Here is a 19728-nt window from a genome sequence, read left to right on the forward strand (position 1 = left end):
ATGGTAATCAAGGGGTAATTATGTTTCCACAAAATCTAATTGCTAATAACCCATCATTTACCATTTATCATTTATCAGATTGACTTAGAAGATGTGTCAGTTTGGCTCGATCCTGATACGTTTTAGGATTTCACTCTGAAATGTTTTTTTGTCACTTACCGTGTACCAAGAGAATTTCAAAGCCATCCTCACAAGACAATGTCTCATGTGTGTTCAAACATGTATGTTTAGCAGACAAGGACCTGTAGTAGCAATGAGAATTATGACCTAATTATGGGGTGGATGGATAGGTCAGGCAAGTGCACAGTTCACTTTCAATTTCTCCAGTCAATATTGGTTTCTTTTCACCATTACCATGATTACGTCCTATCCTGTACCAAACATTTTTTTGTCCCCAAATATAACCATATTTTAACCATAATCGTAGAAAATGAGAAATTTATAATTTAAATAATTTTGTAGCAGGCATTAGTAACAATTTTAGAACGCTATTACAAACAATGTTGTCTTGTTGAGTGTCGGATCAGAAAACTGTCTTTATTTGGAAGGCAATGACAAATGTTTTGTTTTTTGTTTTCTTGGGTGAGTGTAACGACCTCGGACACACGTAAGGAAGACACAAATGCACAACGCCAGAAACAGATGTTAAATAAAATACTTTACTTGCAAACAGGTGGCATAAACTCAAAACCCTCACGAGGAGGATATACATTTTTTTTTTTTAAATACTGCTGACACGCTGGTTCAATACACTGGGACATAAGACAAACTGGCACAAGACAAGGGGAGACAGAAGTATTTATACATGAGGTGAGTGGGCACAGCAGACGCTGACGATGGTGGGAAACCACAGGAAGTAAAGGGATCAGGATAGGGGGACAAGAGGTAGGTACAAAATAAAACAGGAAGTGAAATGACAGACAAGACTAGACGTAAGACACGGTGACTACAACATGAACACTTTAGCAAACTCGTCGAGACATAGATAGAATCAGAGTGATTGAAACCCTCTTTTTAATGGTCACACATGCAGAGCACACAGCACACACAGTGAAATTTGTTCTCTGCTTTTAACCCATCCTAGTACCAGGAGTCTAGTACTAGGAGCAGTGGGCAGCTCATAGGACAGTGCCCAGGGAGCAATGGGAGTGAGGGGCGAAGGGGGATGTCCGGTGCCATGGCAGGGGAGGAGGTGATCTGGGACCTCTCCATGTAGCAGTCACACTCCATTTTTTTAGGTCGGGTAGGTGACTTGAACCAGCAACCCTACAGCTCACAGTCCTACTGACTGAGCCACTGCCGGACAACATGACAATGATGAGATTTCGTTCTGCTCAAATTTGCTATTTAGGCAGATGTGATGCATTGAAAACCTTTATTTTGCATTTTGATACTTGATCTTTTTACTGGTTCTCATCCGTCTCTTTTCACCAAAACCATATTTAAGAGAGAAGAATGCAAACGTCCTCTCTTTGAGATGATATATGAATATGATTACTTTGAATAGTTTCTTGCAACAAGCCTATGTGAGTTTTTAACATATACTTGGCACCAATGTTAACCTTTACCATCATTTTTTTGGAAGCCAATGGTTCTCAAGTGCTTTGAGCTGCTACTACTTCCATGCAACGCATACTATAGAAGTCAATGTGTTCAGTAACACATGTGGGTATTCTTCCTCCATCTTTCCTTGCCAAACACCTCTCAGTGGTATTGTCTGTGCTAGAGTGCTGCAGCAGAAGAAATTATTGCTCTTGTTGAGGGCTTAAAGAGCTGGAGGAAGTCATAGACAGCACTGTTCCCCCTCCTCCTTCCTGTCTTCTTCCCTCACCCGTTATCATATGAAATAAAGTGCATCACAATATGCCCATATGGCCAAATGCACCAGAGAACTCAAGTGCCTTGCATGATAAATGATTCACAGTTGAATAACAAGTACAGCTGATGAATGCTCTCCACTGATAAATTGGGTTTCTATTATTAAGGGCTGATATCGAACTTTTATGAAAAGGTGTGTTTCATCCAGTCAGCGTTATCCACTTTTCCAATGATAGGTCTGATGCAGCTTTATTGATTGCATATGTATTGTAGAATTGATTACTGTATGTCTATACGATCAGAATGATGCATTGTATCATTCTGTCTATTCGATTGAATTGATGCATTTTTTGAGCACATTCCCCTGACTTACACATCCACTGGACATCAGACTGTGAGCCCACTTCAGCTCTGGTCAGCCAGCAGATGTAGATGCATTACTTAAGTCAAAGCAGCTTGTGTACAGAGGCTAGCTGCACAAACCTCTCATTTTAGTGTTGGTTTTCCTGTGGAGAAAATTGCAGGTCACACCTATACAAGACGTTTTGTTTAATTAAATGACAATTGTCCATCCAATACTAAACATTATGTATAAATATGTATTGCATATATAAATATAGTAAATATATTAAAATTAGAGCACTTTATTTACTAATTAACATTGAGTTTGTATGCACTAATGTGTGCCTTTTCTGCTTCAATTGATGGTGGAAAAGTCTTTATTTATGAAAAGTAAAGCACAAAATGTATCGGAATATAATGCAGTAAGGCGCTCAGGCATTCTGTATTGCTATCAAATATTTATTCTCCTGTAGATCAACTTTTCTTATTCAAGGTTATCCCGGCTGAGTCAACACACATGCAGGCTTGATTTATTGCAGTCTTCCCTCCTCTTTTGTGGCTTTTGTTTGGGGAAGTAACCTCTTTCAATGTGCATGTGGCACCTATTCATACCTCAAGGATAAATTAATCAATTTTAATTAATGTATAAACCCCTAGAGTTTAATAGCTCATATTACGATGTGTTTGTGCACATTCAAAACATATCCCACAAAACATATGTGTTATTTTCAAAAATAAAATTGTAATATTTTGTGAATAAAGGCGTAATGTATTGGAAATAAAGTCCTAATTTTTCAAGAAAACCTGTCCTATATTGTGCTGTGCATTATGTTATTGCTCTTCTGATATGGTAGTATCTCTCTCTGGATGAGACAAACCCTTCCGATCTATAAGCAAGGGGGACGCAGAGGCAGCTGTGAGCTGCCGGCCACAAGGACGCCACATTTAAGTCAAAATAACTGTAGCCTGTAGCCTATGGACACGGACTGTCAAAACATGCACATATGACTTGAAGCAACGTGCTCTATTATGACTTTATTCTCAAAATCCTATGTTAATTTTTTTATATGTGTGATTATAATTTTTAATAGTGGCCCTAATACTGTTTTTGTTGACAGACTAGAATTCTGCCTTTTGCTTCATCTTCTTCTCTCACTAATTTGCGACTTGTATTAGAGCAGCTTTTGCTGTGTTTACTCAAGTCCTCCCCCAGGACTCCTCCTGCTGCATCTGTCAAAGTGGAGCTTCAACATCTTTCTGTTTTATGGCAGACTGCAACCATTGTTTTTAAGGTTACATATTGTCGCGTTCTGGCGGTTCTTCAAAATAAAAAGCCTCGCTTACTTTCATGTTTTCTAAATATTTTGTTGGACGTCCCCCCTGCATCCCCCCAGAAACCTACGTCTATGGCGGTAAGCCTTCTAAAACTATTTCCCAGGGAGCCTCTCCATATTTGCATTGCTCCCTACCTGTATTGCTCCTCCCTTTCTCTTCTCTTTGCCTTCCTCTTCCCCTCCTCCAGTCTCAAAGGCCTCTTTTAGTATTCCCTCTGTCCTCCTCTTCTCTCCTCCTCTGCCTCCCCGCTGTAACTCATTTACAGTTTGCCCTCCGGTTTCAATCTCTGTCTCCCTTTCTCTCCATTTCTGTCTACCAGAAGGCATAACTATTCCACCCTTCCTTTTAGCTCTCTATACTCCTTTTTCTATAAGTTATGCAGCCTCCCGCTCAGCCTACATCTGGAGCCGCTGCTGAGCCATCTTCTAAAATTCCTGACATGATTCTTCTCTGGGCCAGGCGTCCTCCGGCTGGCTGTCTCCACTCAGGATCCAGCAGCATAAATTGCACTGTGTCCTCACACAACCTATGCACATAGTAACATTCAAAGGCACACACTATATGCTTTGAACATATTCTGGCCAGTATTTTTTGTGATATGCTAGCTTTATTGTCATATATGTTTATTAGAGTCTGCAAAGATGGCAAAAGAAATAGCAGGATATTTAATATATTTAAACATCTGGTTGATGTTGCCATTATCAAATCCCTCAGTGACTATTGCTGTGTAGGCCTAAGCGTTTAGAAAATCATTATTGCAAATGTAGAAGGTTTAAGAGGTTTTGGCAGATGTATTTCTCCAATAATAACAAAATGCATTTTATTCACCATAACCTGCCTAATCAATGTTACAAATTATTTCAACATTAAAACATCCTCAACATGCAAACTTCTATACAGAGACATGCAGCTCAGCTTTTTTTTGTGTCTTCCTTCTTCTACTGAGCTATGCAGGTATGTACCATCTTTGCATGTGTTTCTGAACAGGCCCACAGCACCTAAGGTTCATTACTAAATAAGTAGCCATCCATGTGTTATTTATTTTTTCTGTCCGTCCCCTTTGTTTTATTTAACCTAGGTCTACCCTTTGGCTGTAATGGTATCCTCCTGGCACATCCTGTGGCCTTCTGCCATTCAGATCTACAGGGAGTGCTTCCTGGCAGGATTTGAGTTGAATCGTCCTCTGTATTAAGTTGCCTCACAGTTTGATTAAAGCAGACCCAGGAAGCCATTCCCAGACACTTCAACCATTATGAGGGCGTTAACAATTAATAATGCACCATTAACATTGAAATTGTGATTTAACAACTTAAGTGATAATATCTTGACCTGCAGAGGTATATGTTGCGTGCCAGAAATATTTGCCAAAAATCATTAAGTGGGCTGTATAGTGTAGGGGTGTAGACTGTCTCTGCATCATGAAGGCACGTTTGTTGAAGCAAATGAGCAGCAGCAGCAGACATCATTCAGTTTTAAGTTAGTACAGTTGATGGTTTTAGTATGGGTAGGATCGGGTATAACTTTGCCCTCCTCTACAATACAGTACATGTTGTGCTTGGCTTCTTTATCAAATTCATGCCGACGCACACGCATTGTTTTACAGTATTTTTTATATTTTTAACCTCTTAGAGCAACGGTTTTATTTGAAATGACATTTCAGAAAGAAATACCACTGAGAGGAAAATTACTTTTGCAAAATCAGCATCCTCGTTAGCTACTTATGAAGCTAATCCGGTAAATCCGGTCTGGCTAACTATCAGGAATAATTAAATTCTTCAAACAGAGTGCTAAGATAGTTACACTTTCAACACCTTTCTCATATCAGAATTGGGCTGCGTCCAACAGTTTTTGTAACTTTCCAAAACCTTTGGCCGACTCAGTCTGAGAGATTAGCCGGGTGTACGGAGTTGACAAAATAGGCAAGATTTGAACTTTTATTTTGAAGCCTTATTTTCATTCTCCACATAACTACTTCAGATACTTTTTGTGTGTATATCTAAAGTTTAGAAATTTATATTTGTGTCTAATCGGGATAACGATGCAGACCTTGGTTTAATCTAAACCAAGGTCTGCATCGTTATCCCGATTAGACCACGGACCAGTGTTTGGGGACCACTGCTTTAGACCACGTCTGAAGGTGGGGTGAACAGCCTTCATCCGGTACCGGGTCATTTGGTACCGGGCCACACAGAAAGATTGAATAAAAAGGGAAAAGGGAAAAGACCCAAGGAGGAGGCATTTAAAAGACAATATCAGGAGTCCTAATAAATGTTTACCGCTACAGGTGATTCTCATGCGCTCTGCATAATACAGGTTCGCACATGAGGCAACAAAGCCTTCATAACGGCTTCGCCGGCACCCGGCAGTAAAAGACAAGCCCTTGGAGTTTTTTGAAAGAAAAAAACATGAACAAGAAGGACATAAACAATTACTGATGGTCACCACATCAACACATGCGAGTGCACTGAGAGTGACTAACCGTGTCGCTAAGAGAAACCTTTTACTATTGGTGAAGAATTTATACCCCTCAAGACACAAGCTCAGGGCTCACACTAATTCAGCGTGATGGTGAGTTATTGTATGCACTTTATATTTGTTTTTATGCCGGCCGTATCATATTATTCCCCCCCCCTCTCCCCACATTGAAGACCGGTCCGTGAAGATATTTTCTTCCATGAAACTGGTCCGTGCTGCAAAAAAAGTTGGAGACCAAACAAAAAAGACAATGTCATTGAACAATAGTCTGAAGTTTTGTAGAATCATCCAATAACGATGTCTTGTCTGGCGATGGAGTTTTATATCTGCAGAATGGACGAAGAAAAGAAAGCAGGCAGCCAGCATTGCTCTCAGCCCCCATGACGATGATAGAAATCCTCAACGTGGTTGTATTAGCTTTGGAATATCTTGCAGTAGGGAGCCTATCATCTACTTATTTTGTAAATTGCAGTCCTGAGGCCATGGAAACAAACAGGATGCATACCCACATAACAGGGGTCAGCATCTTCCACAGTGTAAAGAGATCCTTGGCATTAATCTTGATTGAAGTATAGCCTTATTTTCTGAAAGTCTCCGTCTGGCATTGAAATAATCCAGTTTTCTCCTTTCTGAAAATCTTTCTGACAATCAGACATTTCTCTTTGTGTTTCTCTCTCTGGGTCAATGCCAGACTCCCTTGCTGCTGGCTCTCTCAAATATTTGTCAGCAAACTTGTAGCGAAATTGTCACATGTACTTTCTAAAGAGTGCCAATGCCACTGACTGTTGATGAATTTTATATATTGTCTCTGCTGTGAGATGCATTTACAGTGATATAATAATATGTGTCTCAACAGTCAATGTGCAGGCTTTTAGACACATTATGAATTAGAGCAGTGTCTTTAGTAAGCTCTAAAGCAGTAAATGAGTCTCATCTTAAAACAAGGTTGAACAAAAGCACCTATTTTCTCTCTTGTATTCATCTCACAACTCTGCAGCAGCACCCAGTGTCTGACAAATGCACGATGGGTATTGGGGTGGTGGGTGGTGGGTGGTGGGTGCTGGATGCTGGTTGCTGGGTGCTGGGTGGGGAGGTGGGTAGTGGCAGAAAATCGACTGGCAAGTAACGAATGGCATGCAGCCAGGCTTTCAGCTCATAGTGGCTGTCCTTCATTGGAGACTGAAAAACAAAAACGACATAAAGATAGGAGAGGAGGAGGAAGAGGAGAAGACAGAGGATGACAGAAAGTGGGAAGGACGAAAAAGGGATTTACAAAGGGAGTAGGTCAGATACAGAGAAAGGACAGTGATTCATGTTGTCAATTTGTTAAAATTTGGAGCCAAATGACAACATTTGGTCGTTATTTAAGTTCCCTCGTCTAAGATACAAAAGGATCTGATAAGACTTTCAAAAGAATTCATTATTTTATTATCTTATAACGTGTTTGACTGATGGCTTTTATATTGTGGTCTGGCTTTTGTTGGAAAGCTCTTCAATACAGCTGCCAATGATACATGAGTCTTCTTCTAAAAAAGATCTAATCTAATAGAAATAATCTAATCAAAAAAACAAACCTTTTAAACTCAACCCTGTTCATATCCGTCTGTGTAAGAACTTTGCTAAAATAAGAAGAGTTGGGCAGGGCTCAGTTGGAAGAAGATGATGTCACATACTTCTGTGCTCCAATCAGGATTTAGCAACATTTAAACAATCACAGTCTAATGACGGTTGTTTGGTTGCTGGCAGATATTGCCAGGCCACTTTCATACCCAAGTTTGTGTGTGTTAAACTCTTAGTAAATAACAACAATGGTAAATTATGAATTGTTAGAAAGAAAGTCCGTTGTAATACCTGAATACCACATGCTAGATTGATAGTCCATGAAAATCTAGTTGGACTCTTGACTCTACTTACATTAGCAGACAACTGAAATGATCCGTTTCCTTTAATGTTAAAATAAGCCACATTCCCACTGCACGGTACGGGACGGCTCTACTCGACTTGACTCGCTCTCTTTTGTTTTTCCATGAGCGAACCTTGTGGATAGCAGCTACTACTGTTTTTGGTACCACCTCGGTGGAGATTCCAAGCAAACTAAGAAGGTGACGTTAAAACACTGCAGACCACTGATTGGTCAGAGAGAATCGTCACTTGCCTGACATGGCACATCTTGTACAAACCCGACATTTTGAAAAAGCCAAGCTGCCGTACATTTTTTATTTACTTGACCAAGAATTGAAAACATGTCAGTCGTCAGATGCAGTCTCGTTAAAGACGGTGTCACAGCAGTTTCACACGGCGTCCCTGTGGGGATCGGCTGAGAATAATTACAGTGGAAATCATAAAAGAGAAATGGACCTGGTACCAAAAGTGAGTCGAGTCAAGTCAAATCGAGTCGAACCATGCAACTTGGAATCGCTTTACACTCCACTGATCTGGAGCTGTTCACCTACTGTAGCATACCAAAGCCTTTTACTTAATGAGCAATCAAGATGCTTGTATGAAGTCTAATTAAACAGTGTGTGTTGACACACTGAGACTAAATTAGTAACAACATGTTGATTGCCTCGGCCTTCACACACTGCGGGTAATGACAATTACATACTTGTGCAATTGAACTTGCTGTAAGAACACTACACATGCACAACCTGAAATACCTATAACCAGCAAAAGTAAACACGCAAACACGCAAAATTAAAAAAGGTCAAAGACAATAGTTTAAGACAAATCGTGTGACATGCGTATTTCTGTGGAATGATTATTGAAAGCAGTGCTGTGTAAAAAAGATCTACTGCTGGGTGGAAATAAATGACAACACATGGTGACGAGAGTGCAAGGACGTTGCAGCTGGAGAATAAATGCATACATATTTCGAGGTCATGATTTCCTCCCACGCATACAAATGTAATGTTATTATCTTAGATGCTTCAGAAAGTTTCAAACCTGTTTTACCTACTACGTGTTCTTTATGGCTTGGGTTTATTTCTTTTTTTCAGCTACTTACACTCACGTTATATCGACACTTGTGCAAGATGTTACTGTTCATTCATTAACAGCACTCATTAAGTTGGCTACTGCCCAATACAAATTACAAGATGCTAAATATATTTTATGTGATGGATACAAACCATTTTACAATCTTAAAGCATTCATTTGATGGTCAGACAGAGACTTCAATCATTATTTGGAAAATGCAGCCCATGTTGGTATAAAGTCCAGTGAGATCAGGCTGTCTCAGGGCACTGGGCCAGACTGTGACCCGGAATTAAACACTGCAGTGTCCATTTCATACTAGAGTATTTTATGTGTTACACTACATTTCACTTCCTCTCTGACTACTTCAAGCTGCAATTGCTCACAGAGTTAAATTAAAGTCCTTCTGTCTGATTGGATAGTGGGGAGAATCCAGCCTGGAATATGATTGGTTACGTGCAGCTGTTCTGGTCTGCATGACTCTGCTCACAGGCAGATTTGTCCACAGGGCTGTGGATTTTTTACTGGCCAATCACAGTTAAAAAAATCAACCAAAAGTTGATGGTGTATGTCAGTCAGTGCTTCACAGAGTATTGTAATCTCTGTAAGGATATTTTTGGCTTTTGTTTAATAAAATAATTTGATTTTAATAATATATCTCGGTTTTCTTCAACATTTAACACATGGGGTGTTTCAAATTGCATCAAGCTGCTAACCAACATCCAAAAAAAGCCATTGTCTTGTGTTTCAATGGAAAGACTTTCTTCCATTATGACTAGATTCACATTTTAAAGGAAACCCTTGAATCTGTTTGGACATGTTATAGTCTTCATTTGTTCTGTAAATCAATGTAAAAGTCTCACAGCTTTTCAGCATTTTGTGATCTTTTCAGTCCTATCTTTTGTTATCATTTATTGTTTCAGAATGTACATACACATTAATTACTCATTAACCACAATGCCACATGCCACAATTAGCATTCAACATAAAACTCATTAATGGGGCAATAAGGCTACTGGAAAGACATATGTAAAGAAAAAATATATGAATGTATAAAATTCTGATATTACAATTTAATGTGTCCATTATATCCTTATCAGAGATAATACCCGACAAGTGTCCCATGACTGTGATGGAAGATTACAGATTATTAGATTACTAGATCCTGTCTAGATTTCGCTGTCCAGATTCACACAAATATCAAACATATTTGAAAATGTTGTTGCTTTGGCAGCAATTTATCTTTTTTATTTTGTTGGTTACACAAATAACGCCAGCTTCAATCTCTTCAGCTGAGTCTTACCATTGCTGTCTTTACGTTTTGGCATCTTTATTGAAAACAGTAAACAAACACCTACGCCATACGTGTTATACTGTCGGGTTATTAAATGTTAATTTATACCTGTCAGCCGATCAGAATTGAGAATGATTGATAGCCATGATAAAAGTTTCATGTTCTTTGGCTACATTTCTTACAATAGAAATAACAAAGTTAAAAAAACTGCAATATCATCAGCATATATTATGTATAAACACATTCTGCGTAGGAAGGTAAAATGTTTAGGCAACTAAATAGTATTGAACAATCACGTTTAAACAGGCTTTGGCTGAATGTAGGCAAACGAGACGGAATACAACAACACCGAAATGCAATCTCGCAACACATCGCTATCGATTTAGCTTTTTCGTTGGCTTTTTATTAGCTTGTTAACTGGCTACCTCTGAAACAATCCAGTCGTAGAAGTCGTGTCACAACTCCATTCTCGCCTCTCAAGTTGTTAATCAATTTGTAAACAATGAGCGGATGTCAAAGCCCAAATATCCGCTGGCTGCACCACAACCCCAGACATATTACCCGTTTATTTTAATCCGGCCTCAAGCTTGGCTGTTTATCATTTTTCTTTTGAGACTGAATTTATGTTAGTAGAAAATGGAAAACTAACCCATCCACACTGTAACAAGTCATAGTTCACTGCTGCTGTCAGCATATGTTAATTTTTCCTTAGAAGGATATCGTGAAAAAGGGCATATTTGAAATGGAACAATCCAGTTTATGCTGTGAAAGATTTGATCTCCGTATCAAGGACTAAACCAACAGTGAGCTCAGTGTATCATAACTCTCCATGGAGGGTTGCAAAAATCTCCTCCAAACCTCCTTAAACCTCACAGCTCCTTTGATCGTCATAATAATCTAAGGCATGTAATTTACAAGCATCGTTTTCATATTTACGACATGCCATAAAACGAGTTCCTACAGGCTGGAGATGTTGATGCTACCTGACAGGCATGGCCGAGCACCAAATGAAGACTGGTGAGAGTTCAGTTCAGCAGGAGCTTTTATTTTCATATAAATGTAATACTTCCTGTGAGAATTAAAACAATCTGCAATCGTTATAATCCCATTACGGTTACAGATTAATGTTTTACAATATAATCATCTGTCATCACACATGCCCCATTAAATATACTTATATTATACTGTAACAATTAGAATATACTTATTGTTCTTATCATGCACTTACAAACTCTGCTTCAAAAAGTGTTACCGGAGCTTCTTTCCGGCTCCCTGCTCTGCACAGCAGGCTTTGATTTGTCTCCTTTGCTTTCACTAAGCTTATCAGCAACTGGCACAAAGTGAGCCATTGCTGCAGCACCGTCCAATCAGCTGCAAACACACTCTCCACTTCCTGGTCTTTATCAACCCGTGACATCTGATTGGACTGAGAGGAGCACAAATGCCCGCTTCCTCTCAGCCACGCTTGGTCGTCCTTTTCTGAAATGGCTGACAGGTTTATGTTTATTATTCATATCTGATTTCCTGAATACCTAAACAAATATGATAAAACTTAAATTATCCTTCCTCACGGATGGGGTCAATCCAGCAGGGAAATAAAAAGGGATACAACACAGAAAATATAGAACATGCAGGAGTAAGTGAAACTAGGGAATTAAGACCTTAAAAATATGAGAAATAGGCTTAATATCCTTATGAGTCTCTCAGACAGACAGGAGGACAAGACAGACAGGACAGACAGTAGACAGCGGCGGTAATGGCACTCTTCTTTCAGCTGTAGCACCAGCTGTGCCTGATCCAAATGGGCACCGACAGCGATTCAGGCCAAGGAGGGTCAGATGAGGACACAAACACGGGCGGGGTGAGGGAGGGGATGGTTTGCGGAGAGATGGATAGAGGAGGAAGAAAGGCGAGGAAGGCAAGAGGGATTGTGAGGAAAGAGGGAGGGAGGGAGAAGGAGAGGAGAGAATGAGGTAGCGTTTGTTACGATGAAGGAAACAAAAGAACAGCAAGAAAGGCAAACAAAAGGCTCGGCGGCAGGGTTAGACCGATGGATCCGTTTCCACATATTTGAGGCCAATATGGACTTTGTGATAAACACAGATGTCATAAAATCATCATCCACCTCCAACATGATTGATCTGATGCAGATTGTTTGTATTACTTTATCTCTGACTCTGAGTATGAATGAATATGTTTTGCATTCTGTGTTTCAGTAAAATATCTGGACTTTTGGTACCAATACCTTATTTTGGGGAACAGAGACATATTTTAAAAGAAACCACCGTTCTCCAATGTTAAATGTTGTCTAAACAAAGGTAGCCATGCAAGAACATTGGCTGCAGTTAATAAAGGGCCTTGAAATGATGTCCATAGTGCACGTAGTGTGAACTATATGTAGAGCTGCGAAGACCAAGGGTCTGCAAGTTGTTCTTTCACAGACCATATTTATTGACTTTAACCACAATCTTTGCATAAGTAAGTGTCTGTTGCCTTCTTACCATACTCTAGCCACACCATAGTTGCCTAACCCTAGCCATACTTCAACTATAATATGTTGGCTAAAACCAAAATCAATCCCTGACCCTAATCCTACCAGATATATTACGAAGCAAGAATTCTAACAATGTTCACAATGGATATAACAAAAAACAAAAATAACAAATGACCTGTACAAGAATATGTCTGATGAAGGAATACTGTAAGTAAAGACGGTATAAAACTTGACAGTTTATCATTACTGCATCCTTAGTCATTACTAAGAATATATTGAAGTTTGACACCGAACTCCAGAACCATGATGATCGGAAGGTTGTTTCTGAGCTTTTGCCAACCTAAACAATTTTAAGTAAAGTAATAACTGAAAGATATTTTGTTGTTTTCCCAAGCCTATCACCAGGCATGAACTTCAATATTGGAATATTCTACCAAATCATGGATTATTTTTAGTAACAATGTTTTTATTTTTTTATGCCTGATACCAACATGTGTAAAAACCTTCTATGTCTATGTCTGTGTATGGAAACTACTACATAGTTAAGGTTAGAGACAGATCATGGTTCTAGCTAAATGAACTATGGTTAAGGTATGATTGGAGTAAGGCAACTAACATCTTTGGTTAAGGTAGGTAATATTGCGCAAACTCTGGTCTCTTGCATGTAAGTCGGTCTCACTAGATACCACATCCACCACACTCATTCTGCCTCCCTACATATAGGGCACGCAACACGGTGCTGTCTGCATTGGCACTCATTGTTGCCATAACGCGTAGATTGTGATGTCCGTAATCGTTCAACACCAACATTATGCCTAGGGATACTGAGCTGGCAAAGAGCATTTTCTGAAGATAACATATAGCATGGAAATGGCAATGGAATTCAAGTCTTTGGCCAATGTCAAATTCTAGGGAACTGAATGTATAGCCTTGTTGGTGGGAGGGAGGTGGAAGCTCTCTCATAATCACATCTCAATGAAATACAACTCATATGTTATCAGTTTGCTCTTGGTCTAATCTTTATCTACCAGGAGGACTGAGTTCCAATTTCTATCTATGAGTCCCATCATGTCGGCCTGCAGCTCCAAATTCAATCCTCTTAGCTTTGTCTTTTTCCAGCACAACAGAAAGATTCCCAAGACTGGAGCCAAACGAGATCGCTGATAAACGTTAAAACCCTTATGAGGAAAACACTGTCAGAGGGGGGACTAGCAGTCCAAGCCATCAGATGCTGATTAGTGGCCTTTGCAGAGCCGTCTTTTATTTCCTAGGAGTTGATTGCCAACGAATAAATTAGTGACCATGCAATAAATTAGTGACTGTGCAGTACAAGAATGTTAAGGAGCCTGGCATTCCAGTGAAGATTAGCAAAACAATTAATAAATTCATGCTGTGGGGGTCCTCAGCAGGTGCTCCTCTGCTTTAAAGACTTACCTCTTTGATCCTCCTTTAGTAAATGTTTCAGTAACGCATTCCTAGTAGTAGTAGAATCCTGTTAATAGATGTGTTTGCAGCTCTGGTTTTGGATTTTTAATCCTTTCTACTCGTATTCTGAATATGTGGTTGTCTAACATTGTTGTCACAACTCTTCACCTCCAGGAGTCCTTGGCAGATATATTTAACCTGGACCATTCAATGCATTCCAATACTTATGGTACTTGTGGTGAATAACATAATAGGGTTTTGTAATTGATTTTCTTTTGAGGAAGCCACATTACCTTAACCTGCCTCATCTACTTCCAAAATATAAATGTCACAGAATAACCTGCAGATCTTTATTTGTTGCACCACATTCTGTTTCTGTGGTAGAGAAATGGGTCTCTTTGCTTCGTGCATAGTGTGTTTTTTTATTAATTTTTATTCCCTTACTACTTGAGAGGCAGACGAAAAACGGACAAAAAACATTGAGTTTGATGTATTGAATTAATGTCATAATGTCTACATTTGGCCAATTATACATAATAAAAATGAGGAAAATAGCAATTTGGGGGAATGAGAAAATTTAACAACCAGACAAGATACAGACGCAGATGTACTTTGCTAAAACCTTTTTCATAATTATCATAATAAGAGACTTAGGGTTTGTGTCCCAGGTTTCCATAAATCCTGCTAAATGGGATCTGTTGGTCTATTTTAGGGTCCGTGACATGAAAATGTTTGAGAATTACAAATGTAAAACTCAAAAAATACAACTGAGGCGATGTGTAGCTCTACTCTCGAATGTTAAAGGGACGACTTGAATTGGTTTCTTGCATTGCTGCCATTTTATGTCAAATGGACTCTGGGGAAGATTAGGAGATACTTTTGTCAGACAGACTGTGGCTGAATAGAGAGAAAGAAAGGGGAAATTTAGAGAGTTTGAGAAAGAAAGAGGCAGAGCAAATGAAACTGGACGATGAAGAGCCATGGGGAGACCGAGTGAAAGAAAAGGGGCTCAAGAGGGAGGGAGAGGTAAGCGATAGAGAGAAGGCCAAATGTGTCTGGGAAAGTTTTGAAGCTGAGGTGCATTGTGGGTGAGCAGACAGTGTGTCTGGGGGGTCTGAGGTGTGGATTAATGCCAGCGATTGGAGGAGGGCTGCCGCAGTTGTGCGTGAGCAGAATATCAGATAGAGGGAGAAGAGAGGAGAGAAAATGGAAAGGGTGCAGACACTGAATTTTGGAAAAGGGTGCCTATGTCTGAAGACACCAAAGACAAGCCGCTCACATTGCATGAAAGAAAGCAGCAGTAAACTTCAACAGAAATGTAAAACAGTGCTCATTTTCATGGAGTTTGGTTTATAAGGAGCTGTTTAAATAAAAGAAAATGGACAAGGACTAATCCTGAAGTAGGACTGCAACACTCTGGCTTGACTAATCTTTCTATAATGTTTCAATTCATTTAAAGTAACATGTACTTACTTCAGTCTTCAGACAGCTGCTACAGTCACACCAACCAGCCAAGATGGCAAAACTCAGGTCAGCGTTCACTATGTGCATTGGAGGCAGAACCCATAATGCATGATCTATGAAATGGCACCATACAACTTTCATTTCTGTATGAGAAGCAATTTGAAAGGATTACAAGGACTGCAGCAAACACATCTTTTGAACCCCAACTCAGGCTACAGGCTTGACACAGTAAAATTTCATTACAGCAAGATTATTGTGGATCTACTTTGAGTTTAAGGCATTTATTTGTGTTTTTTATTCCCTGAAGGAAACTTCATGCTAGTCATCTCTGTGCTAGAGGTCATACTGGAGTCGGTGTATCTATGAAGGATGGACTAGAGATCATAAGAACAGAAGAAAAAAAACTGAAAAGGGCTTTGCGTCATTCTGAACCCATGACAAGTCAATCAGTGTTTCTCTGGTTGGGTACTAGTATATCTATGCAGACTTTGTTGGTGGCCCCAAATTACAGTTTGTCAGGGAAACGTTTATCCAGGTATAAAGACTACTCACCTTCAATGGACACACCACAGACGATTGTATGTTCACATACAGCACAAAGCAGGTTAGCTAGCACAGCTTCTTTAATCTCCAAAAAGTAAAAGAAAAATATAATTGAATTACCTCGAATAGCTTTTTAAACTTACCCCGAGTGACAAAATGATTGCAGTGTGTATCCAGAAGTCCAATAATTACCTCATTATCTTTTGGATTTTCCAACATTCACTAAGCTCTTGTCTAACTACAGGTGTCATGGTTCCTTTTTGGGCTTAAAGCTTCTACTTCTGAGTTTGAACATTACAAATTCAAAATATACCCATACCCTTAAAAGACAGCTGTTTCTTTTACATTATGGAACATGTTGTTATTTTGTGCTCAGTCTTTTTGTACATGAGATTCATTTTTGACCTGGGGGAAATTATTCACTGGCTCAAGCTTCATTTACTAGATTATTTCCGGAGCTTTTGATCACAAAAACTTGCTCAGGTGTCAGTGACATACAGTTACATACAGTGAGATGTTTCTAACCCCTTCTTGCTAGTTTACGTCTGCAGCTTTTGATCATATTCTACGCCCTTCTTCAGTACATGTAAGTAGCTTTGTAAGTACGGAAAAGCTTTGGAAACATTGAGTTTCTTAATTGATTGATTGAGTGTAACAGCCGACAGAGTTAGTGTATGTAAGCACAATCGCTGTGTTTACTTAGGCATACTAACATTCTGACCTAACTCTCACCTAAAAATTACATTTTCATGCATTTAAAGCATTTGTACTTACTATGTTTGTTGGCAAACATAATGGTGACCATATTGTTGACTTAAGAAGTGGGAAAGTCAGAAGGTGTAATGGAAATTAAGGGTGATGCCTTCAATAGTGTTGTCTTTAGGTTGTGTCACGTCTCATGTTCTGTTGAGTTTTATGTTTTTGTAAAGTTACAATGGCCGCAAGCTTTTACCAATCCTTACCTGAGGTGTTTCAGTTGCCTGATCATAACTGTACTTAATTTAAGACACGATGTTGGAGGACCCATCAACAATATAATTTTTTAAGGCCTCATCCCTTTTCCCCAACACATAATTACTGATATGAAATAGCTGCATATGAAAGTAAAAAGAGAAGCTTTTGGAGAATTGCAGATAATGGGAGATTTAAACTATTAAACTAAAGTCTGAGTTTAACTTTGATGATTCGACTTCTTCATTCAAAGTGTCCATGGTCTACAATTGGACTATGTATGGACTTTCTAGGTCACTTCCTGATTTGTTACATGCTGCATATTACCTAATGAAGATGTAATGTCAAAAGCTGTAATAAATAAATGCTTTTAAGGGATTCTATTCCGTATGCAGGCACCATTTTCTTGATATTGTTTGTGCCTATTTGCCAATGGCGCTGATATGATATTGTGATTTGCATACACACCTTTTTTTCAAAGATCCAGGATTTATATTTCAGAGAAAAAATGTAAATTACTGTGATTGACCTATCTAACTGGAAGTTTGGGTTTTGACATGAGGTTAAAAACCTCATGTTCAGTTAAAGCTTGAGAAAGTGACGTTTAAATATAAAGTTGAATATGATACAGTTATATATGGCTGTGGCTTGGTAAAGTTTTGGTTTAGTTCAAATGTGGGTAAGAATGCCGTTCGGTCTTTGGTCTCTGCCCATAACTGCAATGGGTTCCAAAATTACCCAGATGAGTAGATGCATTTTATTTTTGGTGATCTATTCTTTACGCTTGAATACTCAGAATTCCTCTAATGTGATGTCAGCATGCAGCATGACCCTGTTCCGAACCAGCCAGTACCAGAGAATACCAAAGAGATGGAACACAGCTAATTTTAGTGATAGAGCTCATTCACTGCTGTAAGGAGACTGCTTGTATTATACTTTATATTTTAATTCTATGAGATATCTCTTCCTTCCACCTGAATGTCATTTTGGGAAAACAGGGTGAAATTGCAGCCCCCTCATTGGAGTATGTGTGTCTTTGTTCCTGCAGCCTATATTGAAGCTGTCTCTCTGTCTCTGAGTGCTCTATTGATTCACTTGGCACCCACTTATGTCCTGTAATGGAACAGAGCTCATGTGCTGTCACTAGCATTCAGAGAACTGCACGATCCTACCTATTAATTCCGAGACCAAAAACACGACAAACAAGTCCAGCATTTCTGGTTTTGCCGAATGTTGGCCACTCTCACGGTCCTATTACTGGAGCTGGATGTTATCAAAAGATATCAGTGACAGAGGACGTTTTTCGCAGTATTATGATACAGTCAAATCTGGAGCTGCTCCCGAGCTGTGAAAGGCAGGCATATGGAGAAATGGTCTGTATCCGTGCCTCAGTAAACCAGAGCCAAGTCCCGAAATGACTCCTTCTTTTCTATTCGCAGCTGAGGCTAACTAAAGATTGGTATTTGTTTTTGGTGCATGGAGGCTTTCCAAGAAATGTGTGTGTGTGTGAGTATTTCTGTATATGCACTTTTGTTAGTGCATCGATGAGTGTGTACGTGTAAGTCAGTCAGTCTGCTTCTGGCTGTGTGGGACGCTCTGGGAGACAAGGATACAAGTGTGTGTGTGTGTGTGTGTGTGTGTGTGTGTGTGTGTGTGTGTGTGTGTGTATGTGTGTGTGTGTGTGTGTGTGTGTGTGTTTGTGTGCGTGCGTGTGTGTGTGTGTGTGTGTGTGTGTGTGTGTGTGTCGGAGTAGTGGGGCGTTTTGGAAAGAGAAGGACTGAGTGAGTAGTAGCTATACCTGGACTGTCTCCTGCGTTTTGAGAGGGGGGAGAGGAAGACGAAGAGGAGTGTGCAGGGAGGAGGAGGGGAGAAAAGGGAGAGTAGAGGAAGGGAAGGGGAGAGGTTCAGGGGTGACAGAAGGATGGCTTCATGGCTGCATTTTCCCTTCGCTGAATTTCCACACAAACCTTTCTCTTTTTTGTTTGCCTTATTCAGCTGAGCGAGTGAGGGAGTCAAACAGACAAGGAGAGTTTGCAGTTTCAAGACAGAAAAAAGAGAAAAATCAAGCCAATTTTTTTCTTTTTCTTTTTTTAAGGCTGGGATTTTGGCTGTCTTACAAACAGATGTTGCTTGTCATTTGCTCGTAGTGCAGGGAAGCAGCTTGTAGAGTGCAAATGTTTTACAGGCAGAAAGATTACGTCTCGATTATTTATAATTATTAATACTAGCATGCGGTGAACCGAAATTGTAAAAACACAAAAAAAACTAGAGTGTTTTTCTGTTATCGTTTACTTTTTTCCCTCCTTCTCTTCCCCCCACCAGCAGTTTCTCTCCCTCTTCCCTTTGCTTTTTTCTTTTGTCTCACTCTTTCCCACCCTCTCCCCGAGCTCCCTTTCGGGGTGGTTTTGTTACTGTAGTTGCATGTTTGAGCAGAGTTTTTTTGATGGGCCACAGTGGACATGACTGTCTATACCTTCTGCCAAGCACCGTAGGCCCTGCAGAGTAGAGAAAAGAAACATTTGGAAACTAAACATAAAGGGAAATCGGTAAGTCATCATGCTACCAATGTGCTCTGAGCTTTTTCAACTTCTTTTCATTTCTTTGTGGCTCTGAA

The sequence above is a fragment of the Cottoperca gobio genome, chromosome 13 (assembly GCF_900634415.1).
Source record: "Cottoperca gobio chromosome 13, fCotGob3.1, whole genome shotgun sequence".
NCBI lineage: Eukaryota > Metazoa > Chordata > Actinopteri > Perciformes > Bovichtidae > Cottoperca > Cottoperca gobio.